The sequence below is a fragment of the Panthera tigris genome, chromosome A1 (assembly GCF_018350195.1).
Source record: "Panthera tigris isolate Pti1 chromosome A1, P.tigris_Pti1_mat1.1, whole genome shotgun sequence".
Lineage (NCBI taxonomy): Eukaryota > Metazoa > Chordata > Mammalia > Carnivora > Felidae > Panthera > Panthera tigris.
Genome location: NC_056660.1, coordinates 134,511,788 through 134,532,428, shown reverse-complemented (window position 1 = coordinate 134,532,428; position 20,641 = coordinate 134,511,788). Strand labels below are relative to the sequence as shown.

Sequence of the window (20,641 nt, the reverse complement as noted above, 5' to 3'; positions counted from 1 at the left end):
TTTTGCTACATGAACCTTTTTATCTCCGGCTATTGAGTGGATTTCTCATCACTGAGCATTTCCACCTGCGTGCATAGATTATCCTCGTCTTTTCTCCTGATTATCTATTGTCAGTTAATTTGCAGGCCCCCAATGACTAGACACAAGTTACAAGAAGAAAAGTTTTCCTCTGACAGTTTCAGTGGTGATCAGAGACTGCTGCTGAGATCTGAGGACCTCTGACCCAGCAGACGGGTAAATTTCCTTACTGGTGCTCAGGGTCTGGTTGAGCAATAAGCGTCGCTCCGTTTCTTTTCTTGCCAAGACTCAAATTAGCAGGAGAAACCACTTATACAAACTAGCTCTTTGTATGTTGTGGCTCTTGGTTTGAGTGCTCTTAGGTCCTTTCCCTCGCGGGGATGGCTGTTGTGTCCCGTGTGTCTTGTTTTGTGTCCTGAGAGCTTGCTTGGTTTGCATCTAGGGAGAGCATTCACTCTCTGGTTTTCTGTCGGCCTGGGAGTGCACATTTTTGGAGCTGTGCTCAAAAGAGGCTATTAGGTTGGAGGCATGGGAATCTGTGGTCTGCAGGCAAGAATAAGAGTGGGTACCCCCTTTGCTGCTGGTGTCCGACTAACCATTGCTGGCTGTTAGAGGGTTTGTCTTAAATCCAAATAAAGGATCTTGGTCCATAATGCCTCCTCCTCTGTTTCTACATTGCCTTGCTAGTGCGGGGAGGTCCCATTCCAGCATCGTCTGCCTGGTGTGACAGACAGGAATGTCTGTGGTTGGAGGCATCTCATTTTGGGGGGCTGTGGAATTGGAGACATGAGTTTACACGAACACCATCCTCATCACCTGTTGGAACGAGCTTCTTTGCTTTCTTTCTCTTTGGCTAGCATCGGAAGTGACTTTGGATCGTGGGGCTTCATCTTCCCCACCCTTTGGGGGATGCCTCTTGTGTCCATGGCCAAGTCGTAGAAAGGCTTATTGGCTTTGAGTCACACTTTGAAACAAGTATCCCTTTCAAGATCTTAAATCACCGTTGGCCAGACAGCAGATCCTTTGTAATTTTTTTAATGTTTATTTGTTTTTAAGAGAGAGACAGAGCATGAGCGGGAGAGGGGCACAGAGAGACAGGGAGACACAGAATCCGAAGCAGGCTCCAGGCTCTGAGCTCTCAGCACAGAGCTCGACATGGAGCTAGAACTCACGGACCACGAGATCATGACCTGAGCTGAAGTCAGACGCCGAACCGAATGAGCCACCCAGGCGCACTAACAAAATTAAATTTTTTTAAACATTTTAATTTATTTTTAAGAGACAGAGTACAAGCAGGGGAGGGGCAGAGAGACAGAGGGAGACACAAAATAGGAAGCAGGCTCCAGGCTCTGAAGTGTCAGCACAGAGCCCAACGCAGGGTTCAAACTCATGAACTGTGAGATCGTGACATGAGATTAAGTTGGACCCTGAACTGACTGAGCCACCCAGATGCCCTTATTATTATTATTATTATTATTATTATTATTATTTTAATTTGAGAGAGAGCACAAGTGAGGGAGAGGGGCAAAGGGAGAGGGGCAGAGGGAAAGAGAATCTCAAGCAGGCTCCATGCTTAGAGCATAGTCTGAGGCGGGGCTCAGTCCATGACCCTGGGATCCGACCTGAGCTGAAACCAACAGTGAGATGCTCAAGGGACTGAGCTACCCAGGTGCCCCCAGAGCAGTTACTTGCAAAGGTTACATCCTTCTCCTCCCTCTTTGAGAATGCAAATCTTCTACACCCCAGAACTGTCTTCTCAGAGACCTGAAAGCCATCTCTCTCAAACACAAACATCCGAGGAAATAACTCTGGCTGTCAGCCGAGGGGTGCTTTCTTCTACTTGTACTACTGCTTCCTGTCATAAAATGTGAGAAATTTATTTCTTCTCCTGATAAGACCACTGTTCCCCCTTAGCAAACCCACACTGCCATTTCCTCATCACACCCAGCCTCTCAAAAGTAACGTCTCAGTCCATTGAAACAGTCACCTGAGGCTGAACTGTGCGCAGCCTCTGTGTGATTACCCATCACGGCAGCGAGAAGGAACTTGAAGATCTGTCCCGCAAATATTAAGAAAAAGCTTTAGCCCTTATATTGAACAAATAACATTCCACACACAAACGTAGTTTGAGTAAAAAGTGGGGCAAAGATGAAAACGAACTCTTGTATGAGCTAGTGAGTTTTTGAATGTCTGTGAGCTGTAAGGTCTCTATTTGTATCTGTGTATTAGCTTACGTATGCCTAGGTATGCATGTTACATAATGTCATATTTTCTTGCCTCTGGAGGGTATGCCAAGTTCATTTATAAAATTCCTTAAAAGAGTTCTGTTTTAATTGGCTTGGAGAAAAAGAAATACTTAAATAAATTAAATATTCCTAAAACTGAGAAACACAGAAACGAATCCAAGTATTTTTCAAGTTCACATCATTTGGGTAACTCTTTGGTAAATAACATCAGTTTAATATTGCTGGCTTAACAAAAACAACTGTGTCTTCTGAGTTAACAGCCCTATGATGCAAGCATGTATTTTTAGGCTACTTGAGTTTATTAATTAAATACGCTAATATATTTATTAGATGTTGAGGAGTGTAAAACTTTACAGATATGACTTTAATCGAATTTAATCATTTAACCTTCAGTCCAATCATAATTGTGTTTCAGTGTATAATTGCTTAGAGGTAGTTTCCGAAATCTTTTTGGTAATTTGAAACCTTAAAGCTATCCTAAGTTTTGTTAAATGACAGATATTCATTGAATAGCTACATCATTTTTAGATAAAAGGCCGAGCCATTACTTACTGAACATAACTTTAAGTTTATCTACTTTGGGCTTCTTATTTATGCGGAGAGATTAAAGATATTTGAATCTATTAATAAACATGATCTTTTTGTCACCTTGAGAAATTATACTATGAGGAAACATATGCCTCTAGAAATTGTGAGATAATATGTTGATAAGTATTCTAATTTAACTACACAATGCTGGTATATGACAGTTTACAATTGTCTACTTCTTAGTTTTCTCTGCAAAATAAAAGTTATTAAGGATTGAAAATTATAATCAATATATGTAAATTAAGCTACAAGAAACAATAAGGGTGAAGAAATAAAAACTCTGAATGCCAAGTGTTTAAGGAATGTCAGATTGTTTTTGTTAAGGAGAAAAAAGTAATTCTGTCCTAAAGTCATTGTTTAAAGATTGTTTCAGAATGAGAACGGTAATAGTGAGGGACAAAAACATGAATGGATTCAGCAAGATGTAAAGGGTTGGGGACTGAAGGTTTGGGACAGCGCACAGAGAGAGAATCATATCTCATGTGGTCAAGCTGGCTAAGATTGAATGCATTTATTATAAGGTTTAAAATGAATTTTAAAATCAGTACGTACCAGTGCAAAGCCAGAATTTGGTTTTCTCTCTCTTAAAAAGACGAACTTTGTCGGACTATTGGTCTATTCTTAATAAGAGATTGTGAAAGGTTTCTTTTACCTTTTTTTAAAAAATTATTTATTTAAATCCAAGGTGGTTAACATCTAGTGTAATAACGGTTTCAGGGGTAGAATTTAGTGATTCATCACTTACATACGACACCCAGTGCTCATCCCAACAAGTGCCCTCCTTAATGCCCGTCACCCATTTACCCCATACCCCACCCACCACGTCACCAGCAACCCTGTTTGTTCTCTGTGTTTAAGAATTTCTTATGGTTTGTCTCACTCTCTGTTTTTATCTTATTTTTGTGTCCCTTCCCCTATGTTCATGTGTTGTGTTTCTTAAATTCCACATATGAGTGAAATCATATGATATTTCTCTTTCTCTGACTGACTTACTTCGTTTAGCATAATGCACTCTAGTTCCATCCATGTTGTTGCAAGTGGCAAGATATCATTCTTTTTGATTGCTGAGTAGTATTTCATTGTGTAAGTCTTCTTGTTTTTTTTTTTTTAAATTTGTTAAATGTTTATTTATTTTTGAGAGAGAGAGAGAGACAGAGCATGAGTGTAGAAGGGGCAGAGAGAGAGGGCGACACAGGATGTGAAACAGGCTCCAGGCTCTGAGCTGTCAGCACAGAGTGCAACACGGGGCTCATACTTGGGAACAACGAGATCATGACCTGAGTCGAAGTCAGACGCTCAACTAACTGAGCCACCCAGGTGCCCCATTCCACATCTTCTTTATCCATTCATCAGTGGAAGGGCATTTGGGCTCTTTCCATACTTTGGCTGTTATTGATAGCCCTGCTGTATACAATGGGGTGCATGTGCCCCTTTAATCCTTTACCTTTTAAATAACCTACCTAGGAAACAGATTCTGTGTTTTATTGAAATAATTTCCAGTGCTTTATTACGTCTTCGATTATTTTAGAAGCCCAAGTCTCTTTTTCTCCCCCCTCAAAAAACTGACCTGTGATCTTGTTTAAACAGATGTTCAAACCTTTGACATTTTGGACAACTTCCTAAAATCAAATTCTAAATGAAGTCTCCTTGACCTCAAATTGACAATGAGACTTTTCAGAGAGTCCCTGGAAAATCTCAAAGGATTTTCCTCTTACCTTGCTAAAAGAGATGTAAACTAACTTCCTAGAAAGCTGTTAATGCCCTCCATATCCATGATATGTCTTGATATAATGTTATGAGCCATAATTCCAGTCATTATCCTAAAAATTTGTATGTCACATAAACAACCAAATTTCTTTGTCAATTGCACTATTTTTTTTACAGTGAACTTTTGTCAAACTTTAACAATGGTCATTGAAATTTTTTTGTCATTCACAGATAGTTATTGTTGTATTCTGGTGCTTTCCTAAGACTCTTACAGTTAGTTACAAGCTAGAATACTTTGTGTTCAACAAAAGGGATATCTCAGAGAACCATAGGAAGGTCTATAACAGGTACTCTGGGATACAGGCTTCTCATGGCATTGCTTAAATAACTTGGAGAACATAGCTCTAGAATAAGTGAGGATTTCCAGAACTCTAGGGGACAAGCTGATGAGTTCATCAAATTTCTAACCCAAGATCAAGCAGAACAAGAATTAATTACATGGGACTGAATGAACAGATGAAGAATGATTATAATTTTTATAGTTTTGTTTGGAACCACTGCTGATTCTTTAATGTTTTATTTTCTGGCTATAATTTCTCTTTGCTATTTTCTAGATGTTTTCTCTTTTCTCGTAAGCCATTTGTAATTCATAATTTAGTAGGTTGTATCTTTGTAAATTAAAGTGAAACATTTATCTTTTTCTCCCTACAGAATTCAGAAACTCTTATTGCATATTCTTATTTTCATTGCAATATAATTTTTTGAAATTTCAATAAGAATTTGTTCTCCTTATAACAGGACATAATTGAGAAAATTGGTTTTATCCCCAAGGCTTTGGCTGAAATGTTATATTTGCAAATAGTATGATAGAATCAGATATGACTAGACGGTATTAAGGAATTAAGATTGGCTTTATGGAGTCAATGTTTACAAAGTCCTCTTGAAAAAACTGGCCTGTTACCTGGCTTATAGTTTTCCTAGTCTTATAGATGAGTACAGAATGTCACTCTTTGGCAGGCCCAGGAACTTTAGAATATTTGGGGGATCTCAAGAAAAGAGGAAACCACCCAAATCTATAGGTACCGCAAATGAAGTCTCATAAGTTCTTGGCTTGGCTTATAAGCATTAAGAGGGATTTAAAAGTCTAATCTGAGGTTCCTTACAATAGTTCCAATAAAGCAAACGTAAAAAGGCCTATGTGGTCAATTACCACTCACCCTTGCTCCATTTATGTAAATGATCAGGCCAACTTTGATGAGTCTAGGCTTATTTTGTCAACATGACTAATCTTACTTTGATTATCTTTGATTAAGATAGGGTAATCTTACTTTGATTATCTTTGATTAAGATGGTAGAGAAACACTTTACGTTTCAATGAAAAATAATAACCCACCTTTCTGTGTTATCAGGTTTGGGTCTTGTTCATTGTTTTTGAGCTGTTTTTCACCTCTTTGCAAACTGTACCCTGCTGTCTTGCTTATTTTGTTGGTGATTAATGATTGCAATTTTCCCCCCCATTCTGACTTGGTATCACTGGGAATTAAAACAGCCTTTTTCCTGAAGCCCTCCCTGCAAGCTGAAGCTGGACACCTTGATATAACTTGTAAGCATTTATCACCCCAACAATGGAGGCTGCTCATAAACACCAGAACACCTACATCTTGCATGCTTTGCTCCAGGAAGTAACCATGACCATGACATTATCATCCTCACTAAAGATGCTTTGAACCCAACACCTAGAAATCTTGACTGGCTCCCCTCTTGACTCAGAACCTGCGTTCATAGTCTGCTCCAACCATTATTCTGTGTTTGTTTTTCTTTCCCTCTGTATACCTTGCCTGGAATCTTTAATTAGAGTCTTTCTCCACAGCAATCAACCTAGCTGCTGCTGCTGCTGCTTTTTCTTCCTCCTCCTCCTCTTCTTCTTCTCCTCCTCCTCCTCCTCCTCCTCCTCCTCCTCCTCCTCCTCCTCCTCCTCCTCCTTCTTCTTCTTCTTCTTCTTCTTCTTCTTCTTCTTCTTCTTCTTCTTCTTCTTCTTCTTCTTCTCCTTCTTCTCCTTCTTCTCCTTCTTCTCCTTCTTCTTCTTCTTCTTCATGAAACTTCTAGGGAAGTTTCAGATGGAGAGAATGTGGGGAGCCATTCAGACTTCCAGAGGTGATTTTAAAGTGAAAACCTTTGAGCTAAAAAAGATACAGAAATAAATCTTATTTTAACTCCTCTTAGCTGACTGAAGCAGAGCCTTCACAGTATACACCTGCCATTAACCCCCCTCGAATGGGAGTTTGCTGTGAATTCAGCTGCCTTAGAGACAGACCGCCCATTCTCACTGGCATCAAAAAGTCCCCCCCCACCCCGCCAAAAGCCTCTTCTTATCCTTGGCTGTTGAGTGAGTTACCCATCACTGAGTAGTACCACGCGTAGACATAAGCAAACCTTGTCTCTTCTCCTGTTAATCTATCTGTGGTCATTAATTTGCAGTTTCCAATCACTGGACCCAAGTTAAAAGAAAAAAAACATTTCCTCCCAACAGTCTTCTCCTTGCTATTTACAATAGACTGCTCCCTGATGAAAGCAGCACTGCCCTCACTACAGAATTATCTATTCTGGTACATTTGTGTGCACATGGGCAGGTGTGTATTTACAGACCTGGCAGCTCAGCCAGGTGACTGAGTGTCCTTAGGAATTTCCTTTGAGAGTCAAAGCTTATTAAAGCAGAAACACTTCCCAGAAGATCAGAAATCTGTCTGCAAACCAAGCTCATTCCCTTCCTTGTTGCATCATCAGGCCAGGCAGCTTAAAATAAATCGTCTATTAAAAGTCAACCAATTACCAAACTCACCTTCCAACACTTCCAGTATTAGTTTTGGGAAATGTACTGGAAGGACTCCTTCAATGGTAACTTAACCATGCTCTCCCTGATGACATTGTCTTGGAATGTTGGTAAACTTCTTTCGGCGTATGCTTCTGGGAGAAGACAGTTGTCTAAGTTAATGACAGTCCTTAATTGGAGGCAGTTATGAGCCTTGGTGTCTGGTAGACTGGGCTCATCTCCCAACACAACCACTTGTTAGTTTTGCAACCTTGAGCAATGCTTTCACTTCTGTGAGGCTGCCTCGGTTTCCTTCTTGGCAAAATGGGGGAAATAACACTTAAGTTGAAAGATTTGGGGAGAGGATAAAATGAGAGAAATGTATTCGCAAGTGCTTACTTTTCTCCCTGGCTTCTTTAAGGTGCTTTCAAGATCACTTGGGACATGGGATTATCACTCTGTAGGCAGCAGTGACACAGCTCTTCTCTATATTGTAACATGTCCCCTACTCCAGTTGCTTACTTTTCCACGTCTATTTTACTATTTCCATTATTCCTGGAAAAAGATCACACAACTTTATATGGGCAGAAAACATATTCAGTTTTTCCTATGAAAACCAAATCAAAATATTTAAAGAGGAGAATATTTTTGGTCATTTTCTAAATAATAATAATTTAAAAAAAAAACTTTTTCCTGTTTAGTTTCATGAAGTTTTCTAGATTTTCCTCTAGCTTGGGTCTGGTGGGCACAGGCTGATATGGAGTCTGGATCACCTTCTCTTTTCCTTTTCTTGAATGTATAAATCTCATTAGAGCTGGCTCTGCCCACCATGACCTGGCTCTACTCACCATGACGAGCTGCCTTGAGTCTGGACTGACTGCATTGGGCAATAAACAGGCCAAGATCTTTCTGGTCAGGGCTTGGCAGCATGAATTAAAGAAGATGCCAACATTGTTGCCAAATGAATGGCTTATATTTTCCATCTTGGTCTTTGTGGATGGCAACCATGCTTCCCGTAGTGCCCAGTTGTGCAACAGATGCCAGAGGCGCTGAGCCAGAGCAAGGGCCTCAGACGAGGTTAGGTCTTCCTGATGTGCATGGGCCTCGGTTGAGCTAGCAGACATATATGTGTTCAGCTTGAATAATCCACTATGGCAGCTTAGACTAAGACTTGCTAGACTAAAGCTGATAAAATCAGAAACAGAGGCTAAGAGTGGCCCTTGGCATAGCAAGAAGGAGTCGGTCCGAAGGAGGAACTTGAGCTGGTGTTGATGTAGAGATGGGGTGTGGTCATCAGATCAGGCTCAAATGAGGGAAGATGAGTAGTCAGGTAAGGCCATAGCTTGGACACAACTGAAGACCATAACCAAGATCATTCCGTTTGCTTCCAAAGGGGCATGTGATGCTGATGGAGGCATCGCATTTACCAGTATGTGGCTTAGAGTTTCTCTTGCCATCTCCACTATAGGGCAATCAATCTGTTTCTCTCTAAAAACCAGTTCAAGGTGGACCAAGACAGGGAAAGGAAGATTTTGATTCCACTGGGACAAAAGCTGAATATTCTTCGGGCCAGGGCCACTGCATCTTTTCAGATAAGCAGTTCTGTTCCCTGAGCTGAAATATGATGCAAAGATTAGGATTTTCTCTGTGTTCATAGGGCATGGATAAAATGGAGAAATGTATATGCTTTAGGCAAAGTGTTTTTTAACTTCTATCTGTGTCCATGTAAGAGTGATATCTTTGGTGACTTTCAAGAAATCCATCATTTGGCTAGTTCTCCTGTCAAGGAAACCCATCTATTGCGTGAATGCTTACCTGACTGTAAGCATTTCTATTTATGATACCCCAGAAATGACACAAATTTTGGTTAACAAAAGTAGGTATCACTGTCACAGATTATAAATAATTGAAAAACCCCTTGAGATGCCTTAAATAATTTGTCAGCCCAGACCTGGGGTGTTTTTGTTTTTGTTTTTGTTTTTGTTTTTGTTTTTGTTTTTGTTTTTTGACCTGTGCTTGGTCCCTCAACCCGGTCAGGAGCTTATAAAACCCTAGGGATTGGCATACAGTGGGGTAGGGATAGGAGAGGAGGTGAATGATGAAGAGCTACTCCCATGAGATCTCTGGTCCTCTTTTGCTGGGGTATCTGTCTTTCAGGGCTTTCTATACCTTTCAGAACTTTTTCCAGAACTCCTGCAAGTGTCCTACATCTTCTAGTGAAATATCCCTGGGCTAGACAGCCAGTGAGGTCTTGCCTTGCTGTAGAAATATGAAATGAAGAAACTTTTATTACCTCTTTGGTAGTGATGTTCACACACAAAATGAGCACTGTGGGTCTGCAGGAATCAGGATTCCTATGCCCTGGAAGAGTGCCATATCTTTCCTGAGAGCTTTCATCTATCCCTACCCTACGGCAGCCATTACTGACCCAACACTCTGTGACCCAGCCTCATTTTAACCAGGTGCCCTTCCAGAGGGAGAGGCAGCCTTCCCAAATGACCACACCCTATTTCTCTAAGGCTGCCATTTGGATTTTCCCTGATTAACTTTCGTGAGACTCTAGAACACATTATATACACTAAGTACAGAAATTCAAAGTCTGCCTATGATAGTTTCTTCATTGGCAAATGAAGCCTCAGTCCTAGATATAGGAACAGTACCCCTGAAAGAAAGAAAGAAAAAACTAAAATAAACAAAAATCCTTGGCTTCTTCAGGGTTCACATATAAATACAGAGACCTTGAATTTTCAAGAGAAATGTCTTGGTACACATCAAAGCAAGGTAAAGTGCTTGAAGCTTGTAATGGATCCTGGAGTGTCTTCAGAATCTGAGGTAACATGCAGTGTAGGGTGAGGGGAAATTTTCACGTATCTCTAGCCCATGTGAAAATGATCTCATCTATTTGGATCCCGTCCACCTACAAAGCACTCCTTAGATTGAATTATCCAGGTGGTTGCTCTATCTCTCCAACATAGTATCCATGCATATAAATTAACACCAAGCATGATGCCATTTTTAAAAATTGAACTTGAGCTTTTATAGTGTTTTGAAAATCTGCAGTTTGACTTCTATTTCCTGGAATTTTTCATTTTTGTAACATTGTTTTTTAAAAAAAAAATCTCTCAGTCGATTTGTGCGGCTAAGCTCCCCCGGGAATAGGCTGACCTCCAGCAACATCTCACTCCACCCCCAGTAGGAGCTTGAATAATGACTGAGTGACAAAGTGTCTCATTCAGTTATTATTCAACTATATTAAATTGCTAAAGTTGGTAATTGGAGCATATCTTATTACAAAGGCAAAAGTTCAACATTTTTCCCCAGGCACAATAGGCTTGCACATTTAAAAACTTCTGGTCTGGTAAGGAATAGATGTTAGGACATGGAGCATGCACAGATTAAATAGGGAAAGATATATTAACCAAACCTGGGCAAAATTACCAGGCATTACCTTGAACATAGTTAGCATTCTCAAGCCTCATATCAAGGGGTGAGAGAGGGAACGTAGAGGGGAATCTTGAAAATACATCAGTATTCCCAAGCTCTGTTAGGCTTACACAACTGAAAAGCTATCATTTAAAATAGTAGAGACTGAGGGGCGCCTGGGTGGCTCAGTCGGTTGAGCTTCCAACTCTTGATTTCAGCTCGGGTCATGATCCCAGGGTCGTGGGATTGAGCCTCATGTTGGGTTCTGTGCTGAGGGTGGTTATTTACTGGAAGTAGTAGTGTCTGGGGTCTGGCTGATAGGTCTAATTTGCGCTAAAACGGTCCTCCAGTGAAGGAGCCATTTCCGTAAGACAATAAGAGCTCGGATGTGGTCACCCCAAGTCTCTGCTTCAAAGGACAAGAAGTAAGTGTTGGGGACATGACAGAATTCATAGTATATGATAGTATTCCTCAAAGGTGCCTCATCAGAAGATTCATTTGGGGCACCTATTTAAGAATTTAGATTCCCAGATGCCTTCTCTGGAAATCGTGAATACTAGGTCTGGGGTAGGCCTAGGAATCAGTATTTTTAATGAGTATCCCCATAATTCTTCTGGCAAGGCAAATGTGAGAGACACTATTCAACCAGTGATACTCATTCAAGATGTATTTTTTCTTTTATTCAGTTATTTAGCACTTGCTATGTTATTTCTGAGAGCACTATCCTAGATCCCCTACATCAAAATCGTCTGGAGTGTTTGATTAGAATCCAGATATTGGGTCCCATCCCAAGCCTACTAAATCAGAATCTCCAGGGATAGGACCTAGAAATCTGCTTTTGAAATGGGCATTCCAGGGATGCCTGGGTGGCTCAATCGGTTAAGAGTCCGACTTCAGCTCAGGTCATGATCTCGTGGTCCGTGAGTTTGAGTCCCACATCAGGCTCTGTACTGACAGCTCAGAGCCTAGAGCTTGCTTTGTATCTGTGTCTCCCTCTCTGACTCTTCCCTGCTCACACTCTGTCTCTCTCTCTCTCAAAAATAAACATTAAAAAAAAAAAAAGACCATTCCAAGTGATTGTTATGTAATATAATTTGAGAATATCTACTGTGTGTCAGGCATATAGCCTGTCTCTTCAAGTTACCTAAGTCATCTATTCCCAGGTAAGAGGTATCGAATGTAAAATCAAACATTTACTTAGACAGGGTTCAGTAAACAATGGATGTAGGAGCAGTGGAAAGGGTGAGGGGAGACAGGCAGCTCTTCCTGCTTTAAATTGCAGGTGTGCAAGTCCTGTAGGAGCAAGAAGGGAAACTGCCCTACAGATGGAGTGGCCAGGTTTTGGGGAACATGGGAAATGTAAGGGAGGCCCAGGCCCCTCCAGCCTCTGGAGCCTGTGGGCTAACCACATGCCTGGTTGGAGTTGACCGTGCAAAGGTTCCACAATCCCAGGGTCAACTGGTAGAGCACTGACGAGAACTCTCACTTGGAATTTCCTGCCAAAGCTCCAGCCCTGCAGGACATAAATATACTTTACTTTTCTCCTTTCTTCTCCCATTTCCTTGGTTTTGTTTGTGCAACAGTAATGGAACTTGCCCAGGCATTGTTTCATTTTGACAGCATATCAAGGTCTGTTCTGAATTCACTTTCTCCACCAGAAGTCTATGGAGTGTTCATTGTTCCTATGGACTTTTACTGATGCACAATTGTTTTAAAAATAACTTGTCCAAAGCGTATCTGGAGAATAATAAATAAACTTATTTTAAGTGAATTTTGGCTGATGATACCAATTCTGATTTCTTTGCTTGCTCATGAGCATGAAAGTTCAGGCAAATGCCCTTCTGATTTTGAAGGGTAAGAGTCATAAAAAATAACACTAATAATGAAGTCCTCAGGAGTCTTGTGTAACTATAGCTCTAGCACAGAATTTGAAGTAAAAAAAATCTGAATGAACCTCATTTTCCTCATTTATGAAATGGGAATCATGAGACCTGCCTGCTTTAGCTACCTCACGAGGTTTGCTTAAAGTCCCATGACTTTTAGCTTTGCAACTTGGTAAACTATAAAACTTTATACCAACATTGATTGTCGGTTTTAATAAATTTTTTTTCTTGTCACTGTGCCCTCCTCTAGCTTCAGATATTATTGAAACATTTTTAGATAGTATGGATCAGCCTAAAATAAAGCACTAAAAAAGACATAGGAGTTTGGGGAAAGGGTGCTTGCCATTGAAATTGTCTTTATTACAGGCACAATTATTTGGACCAAAGTATTATATTTGCTAAGGTCTGGGAAGGAGGAAGTATAATCCAAATAGCAAAGGTCCCAGGGACAAATGAAAGGTACTTGGAAACTATGGTGCATTGTTTTGTTCTTCTGGAAGGCAAAACATTGCCAGGATGAAGACAGAGCCCTTCCAAGTGCGTGATGAAATTTACTTTATTGACATTATCAATAAGGATGTATTTATGGGAAACAAACATGAAATACAGCTCACACTTACAGACTTGGCAGGTAAACACAGGGAAGTGGGGTGTCTGATCATGAGGCTTAAACCTTTGGGCTTATTTGGCATGGGTCTCATGCCTGATTAGCTGTGTGATTTTTAGGTAATTATCTTCCCTCATAGGTCCTCAACTTTCTCATGCATAAAATGGGCATAAAACTGTCCATTAAACATAAGAGCATAGAGTATGTTTTTTACTGGAAGTAAAACAGTGTACGCAATTAATTACCAGATAACGAACATTACTTCTTACATGTGGGTTGAAATCAAGAAAGATCTATGACAGAGTTTGCAAACCACAGAGTTGCACACAGGCGTCTGTTTAATATTTTGACTTGTGTGATACGAATATCTTACTTTTGATTTTCTGGGCTTTTTCCTCTTTCAAATACGGGCATATATATCTACCCTGTTGTCAGATCATCAAAAGTTAAAATATGCCCCCCCCCCCGCCCCGTTTGGGACAGCAGATGGAAATGGAGCTTCATCATTCCGTATCACCTCCTCCTTACACTTCCTAGAATCTTGTGAGAAGAAAAGACGAGTTCTGGTACATGTGATGCAAGTTCATAAAATTAATGGTCATGCCCTAAATTCATGCGTCTTACAAGCTGATGAATCATTGCTGGTGCCTGCAGAAGTTTTGTAACTGAGAAAAAAGATTAGTATATTGATTGTTAAAGTTGCCAAGTTGACAAATCCAGATGACGACGAACTTTTCTTTTAGGATTACTTAGGAGTCCTAGTGTGTTTGAAACCAGAAGGAACCTTCGAAACCATCACCTGATGGATGAGATAGCTGGTGCACAGAGGTAAGTTGTAGCAGCAGTAATAAGAAATGTTTATTGAGTGTTTGTACTCCATACGTACCAGACATGATATGCATGTATTGTTTCATTTCATGCCCAAAACAATCCTCAGAAGTGGGTGCCATTATTAATGTCATGGTAGAGAGGTTATGGGTCGTTTATACCACAATGAAATGAAACTGAGGTTTGGAGAACTTAAGCCATGTGCTCAAGACTACACAGCTTGTTGTCTGTCCTGAGCTGTCTTGCTGTCTTAGTTCAAGCTGCTCTAACAGAATGCCATAGACTGGATGGCTTAACCAACAGAAATTTATTTCTCACGGTTCCAGAGGTTGGGAAATCTGAAATCAAAGTGCCGGCCAATTTGGTGTCTAGTGAGAGGCCTCTTCCTGGTTCGCAGACAGATGCCTTCTTGCTATCACTTCACATGGTGGAGAAAGATCTTTTCTTAAAAGGATATTCATCCCATTCCTGAAGGCTCCACCTTCATGACTTAATTGTCTCCCAGAGGCCTCACCTGTAAATACCATCACACTGGGGATGAGGCTTCAACATACAAATTTTGTGGGGAACACAAACATTCGGTTCATAGCACATGGTGAGAAAAAATTTTGATTATTAACATTTATGGAGTACACGTTATGTGCCAAACGCTGTACGTGGCACTGGGAACACAAAGGTAAAATAACGAGATATGGCCCATCTTTGTGATACATACAGAGCAGTAGGGGACACAGGCACGAATTAACGGTCACACGAACAGATAATTACAAAGTAGGAAAAGTGGCTTTGGAGGGAAAGAGTAGGAGTTGTGAAAACAGAAAATTTTGTCCAGTCTGAGGAATCACGCTGGCTTCTCAGAGGATAGAACCACTGAGCTGCACTTTGAAGGGTGAGCAAGAATTCACTAGAACAGTCGGGGGAATGTAAGAGTGTTTCAGACTCGGAGAGTGCAAGTGTAAAGACCCTTGGCTGGAGCACAAAGAGCTGGGGTGAGGGTGGGAGGTGATGCAGAGACATGAGAAGTTGGCAGGGGCCAGATTACCCAGGGCCTTGAGATGTTTGGTCTTTATCATGAGAACAATGGCTTCTGGAATTCTCCTCAATAAAGGTCACCAGTGTCGTGGTAGTCACCTAGTTTTACAGCCTTTCGCCAGGTTCCTTCCTCCCCAAATGTATGGAGCACCTGAGAGCAGTAGACTTAGGTCCCATGGTCTTCTAGTTTTTGGTCCTCCAGGAACCTCTGGGATCTTTCTCTGCTTTACTCCTTTTCCATCCCCTTAATGTAAGACTGCATAGTAAACTCTTTAAAAAAATTTTTTTAATGTTTATTTATTTTTGAGACAGAGAGAGTCAGAGCTTGAATGGGGAAGGGTCAGAGAGAGGGAGACACAGAATCCAAAGCAGGCTCCAGGCTCCGAGCTGTCAGCACAGAGCCTGACCCGGGGATCGAACTCACAGACTGTGAGATCATGACCTGAGCCGAAGTCGGAAGCTCAACCGACTGAGCCACCCAGGCGTCCCTATATAGTAAACTCTTTAAAAATGTGTGTGGGGAGCAGGTTCTCAGTATGTATTCTTGCTAATTTTTCCAAAACCCAAATGTCACATACTGTATTGACTACATTTAGTGAGGCCACTTACATTTTTGGAACACAACTATATTTTTAAAACTGGACTTGTCAAATATTTTGTTTTCTTCCACGTACATTAGTAGCTCCAAAACTTCTGTGCTATTAAGATCTCACTTGGGTTGAGGAGGCATTCCTCTATTGCTACTACGCTTATTGGCAAAAATCATTTTTCACCCATGGTCTGGCTGCTGAGTTTCCCATTAGGGCTTATTTCTTTAGACTAAAACGTTATGCAGTACGTTAAAATAAGTGAATAATCTGAAAACATGTAACACTTAGATTATCAGTCATGTACACCGTAATGAAAATGACTTTCCAGATCTTTTCCGTTGGGCAAGTTTCCACGGGGAGAAATGGAGGGAAAGTGCAGAAGGTGGTTGAGTTCCTGGGTAAGGTGGGAAGGGGAGCTAAGAGGGGTCTGGAGGACCGAGGGAAGCCGTGGGGTAGAGATTCTGTTCTTGGAAGTTGGCAACTTTGAACAATGTCAACTCTTCTTTCTTCCCCCTTCATAAATGCTATTTATTTATTCTTTGGTAATTATCCAATACAGTGAGTAAATTTCTGGTTAAAATGTTTACTGCGGTTTCCTTTAGGCTGTAATTATTTGAGAACTTTTGATTAAAAATAGTAATGTGAAATACAAACATTTAACCCTGGCTATATAACCAATTGTCCAAATAGACTTAACATTTTTCCACATCTATTTTCTACTCAAATATGGCAGAGCATTTTAAAGGAACACTGTGCCTGAAGGCATCATTTGGCTTAATGGGAGACGCTACTTTGAAAAGCACATTAGCTAAATTCGACAGCAGCATGATTCAAGATGATTGACACTTGAGAGTCAGCATCCAAGTTTCTTTCATGAAGAGTAGGGGGAATTCGGCTTCAACCGAACATTTACTTATCAGTGTTTGTGCTACTGGTTTCCAGGCAGTGTATAAATTACTGCTTGCTTGCATGTGGTACAGAGAATCAAGGCAAATCCATCTTTTAGGAGGCAGCCGGGCTCTACCTGATTTATTAGTTATGGTACCATTAGGCCGACTAATGGCAGGACTCAAATGGAGACATGACAAAATGGCAGCTTTGTGCTAAGTCAGGAAGTCTCTGGAATTCCGCTGTACCGTGGGCTTATTGCTTGGCTGGAAGGAAATATGCTGAAGCGGTTAGAGCGACCCGGTCTTTCTGTTCGAAACTTGTATCTCCAGTGGCGCTGAGGTAGTTTCTCGAGTTTTCTATTTCGGGTTGGGCAGCATCATCCCAGGTGTTGAGCCAGAGGTAACTGCTTTGTGGAGTTTCCTTCAAAGCCCGTTCGAGGACTTTGAACAGTAAAAAGTGTCTGATGTTTGGGGATCGCTTGCATTGTTATGGATACAAAGTGATTCATCCCTCTCCCCACCACAACAGCCACTTCTGAACAGACAGAGGTAAAATGGGTCACTATGTCACAGATAGCCTAGGAACAGAGAAAAACTCAGGGCAGAACTAGCCAGATGGAGGGCAGCTGCAACACAATGGTGGTCAGAAACTCCCTTGAGCTCCGCTTGGTGGGTGCACAGGGCATCTAACGGAAAGTGGGTAAGAGTCATGGGCACATGCAGGACGACCAGTGGAAACATGCAACACGGATGCTTCTTTCTTGAATGGGAAATGGTAGCTACAAGGGAAGAGCGTGTCCTTCCTTTCTGCGGGAAGCTGACCAGTTGTCATATGTCTCGTGGAATGCAGAAGGGCAGCACCTAGCTCGTGTGGTGCAGGGTGAGGTAGAGGAGGAATTGAGAGTAATTTCATGAGATAGTTATTTGGAAAGAAAGGTCACTTGGTTTATTTGATCAGATTGTAATGATGCCATTTCGAAATCATCTTGCTGTTTCCCCCGCTTATCAGCCTCCTTTTTCTCAACCCAAACCATATGATTCAACCAGAAATTCTACCCCACAAGCATTTGAAGAGGCCAGAGGTGAATGGCAGGGGAATGGTCTGAGGGCCCTCAGCGCCACCACTGCCCCTCTCCCTCTGCACTTAACAAAGCACAAAGTCCTCGGAGGGAAATCAGACTCCCATAAATCACCAACAACTTTTCTGAATTTGTTATACATACTGCTGTTTTCCAAGTACATCGGGTGTTTGCGGTGAGGGGAAGTAGTCCAGCACTGGCGGGGGCGAGTGGGGTGGGGAGGGCAGCCCACTGGGCTGCACAGGGTACAGTCACAGGAAGTAAGACAACTTCCGGCCCCATTTGCTCTCTAAGTACCACGCTATGTTATGCCTGGGTAGCACGATTTCCCTCATGACTCTCAGTATCATGGCTTTCCTGCGTTGACTTACCCCTCTTCCCTGGAAGAAGAAAAAGGAGATAAAATTTGGGGAAGAGGTGGAGGGAGATTCCCAGAAGTTCAGCGAAGCACCTCAGTAAAGAGGAGAGAGGGGGCAAGGTCAACATCAGGAGGGGCTTCCTGACTCCCTTCCCCCATGACCCTTAATGCTCTAGCTCAGTGTGCTCCAGCCTCCAAAGCTCCTTCTTCCTTCCTCTCTCACTTCCCCCTAGAGATCTCCTGTTGGCAGGAGCCAACTGTTAGATTTTACCCCGTTCTCATAATTTAAGGAGCCTGAATTCCTGCTTGGAATGAGACAGCTGAAGTTCAACCTCCCCTTCCTACTGTTAGGGAATTAGAAGTCTAGCCAACAGACAGAGCTGCCTTCAGATCAGTGTGGAAAGAAAGGCAACTGATTTGTCGTTTGAATATGCACAACGGAGCACATGCAGATAAGTAGCTCGCAAGACACCACAGCACATACGATTCGTGCGGCAAGGCAGAAGCAATAGCAATGGAATATCTGTCTCTTCAAGAGGCAAATAGGTGTATCTTGAGGTAGGCTCCCAGCTTAACTCCAGAGGCATGTGGTTACCCTTGAGGGATCACGAGGCCCCTGACCTTGAACATATCTCTGCACTGTAAGACTGGAGACTGGGCTTATCTAGTCCCCCAAGAGACCCGTTTGCCTTCCAGAAGGTTAGAGCAAGGGTTCAGGCCCATTCCCTTTTCAAGGAGACCCTTACTACTCCTAGTAACAGCACAAGGGCACTGACCCGCGGAGTAAACCTCTAATATGGCGCCTCTCATAATTAAAGATCATCCTCTTCTTTCCATACCTCCATCCCCGAGGCTGCATGCTGCCATTCATTGCTTTTCTCCTTCCACATCACCCTTTATCTGAGTGCTTTATGTGGGGAGTCGGGCCACAGGGTAGTTTTGTCAAGGGACACCACCCTTGGGCAGAAGCAGTTCCCGTAGACATGAAGATGCCCGTTCTCTGGGGGCCAGGGGCAGGAAAGCCATCAGATTAAAGGACCCCATACTACACTGACTGACTTTAATCTGCTCACTAGAGCTTCCAACACGAAGAGGTAGGCAAAGATTCCCTTTTGTCCCTTAAACCAAATGTAAATCAGCTCCACAAACTTGGAGATCGAGCGCAAGAAGCAGGCGAGGCCTCTTTATCACTGCCAGCTTAAATTTAACTCCTAACACCTACCAGTGCATCTCAAACTTGAGTTGATGCTTGCAATGCCTATTTAAAGTGCACACTTCTGACCCATTTGTCTAATTCAGCTTTGGGGTGGATCCAAGGAAGCTACATTTTTATAAAGCACTCTGGATGATTCTGATGCCAATGGTACCCAGGAACACCGACTTCCATTGTGCTGGTAAAAGAAATACGCATAGAACTAACTATCTGCCCAGCCAGGGGCTCCTAGAAGGTAGGGTAACACATGCCAACAGTGACCTAGGCTCTCAAAAATTGTGCACTTTGGAAATATTTACCGAGGTAATGGCTCTGGGAACCTTGTCTAATACTAGTAAGTATTAGAGGATATAACATGTCCCAGGTTAAACAGGTATTTTTACTGCAGGAATTCTTAAATCCTCTAATGTGTCAATATACTCTGACTCTCAAGGAGGAGCATAGAACATACAGAATGTTCCAAATTTATGACTATAGAATCCTCTGCTGAATTGGAACTCATATTAGGAAAATATGATCTAGGAGTCTCTCGAGGTGCATCAGAGCAGTTTCCTTCGGTGTATGAATGGCTACTAAAGTGCTTGATTTGGCTGTCAAACAGTAATGCTAGATATGCCAGTGTACGTGGGCTGTACCGTGTAGACATCAAATAAATCATACACTGAGTGATACACAGTCCTGGGTCCCTTAGTAACATACACTGTATGGTAGAGTCATATGTACTATTTCATTTAATCTCCATAATAATCCGGTGAGGTGGGTATTATTATTGATTCCTACTTGACGATGAAGAAACTGGGGTCAGGAGAACTTAAGGAACTTGTCCAAGATGCCATCTAATGATGGCATCGCTGAGATTCAAATGCAGGATTCAAACCCCAATGAATCTGACTCCAAACCCACGTTCTTTTCCTTATACCCTCTGCACATTCTAGCAACATAATAATTTCAGTGGAATCTCATCTTCTGAGGGATTAGGTTCTAAAGCCGAGAGCAATCAGAGGTAAATTAGACAAGTATTTAAACCTCCCATAAAGTACAGTTATACAAAGTTCTGGGCATATAACCCTGTCCAGTATCGTGTTGGTATAAATATATAATGCATATGTGTAGGCAAAATATAATTTTACAGCATTTTTAAGTATGCAAGAGAAAACTTATATAATTGAATTAATGTAAACGCCTATGTGATAGGTCTCTGCATACACACACATCAAAATGTGTGCCAAACCAACAATGGAGACATCTTATAGAATCATACAACTTAAGAACCAGAAAGGAATTCTATGATCAACTCATTTGTTTTAGAATTGACAGAACTGAGGCCCCAGGAGGCTGTCCTTTCCCAGCCTCACTATCTACCTTGGCTT

At 41.7% G+C, this 20,641-nt stretch overlaps 1 long non-coding RNA gene across 2 annotated transcripts in view; it reads left to right on the top strand.

Annotated features, from left to right (window-relative positions):
* Positions 1-20,641, top strand: part of LOC107179423 — a 52,070-nt gene that overhangs the window by 20,010 nt on the left and 11,419 nt on the right. For both annotated transcript variants that reach the window (XR_001510037.2, XR_006218190.1), the window contains exon 3: positions 14,025-14,109. This is a non-coding gene — a long non-coding RNA (uncharacterized LOC107179423). The remainder of the gene's footprint in view (positions 1-14,024; positions 14,110-20,641) is intronic.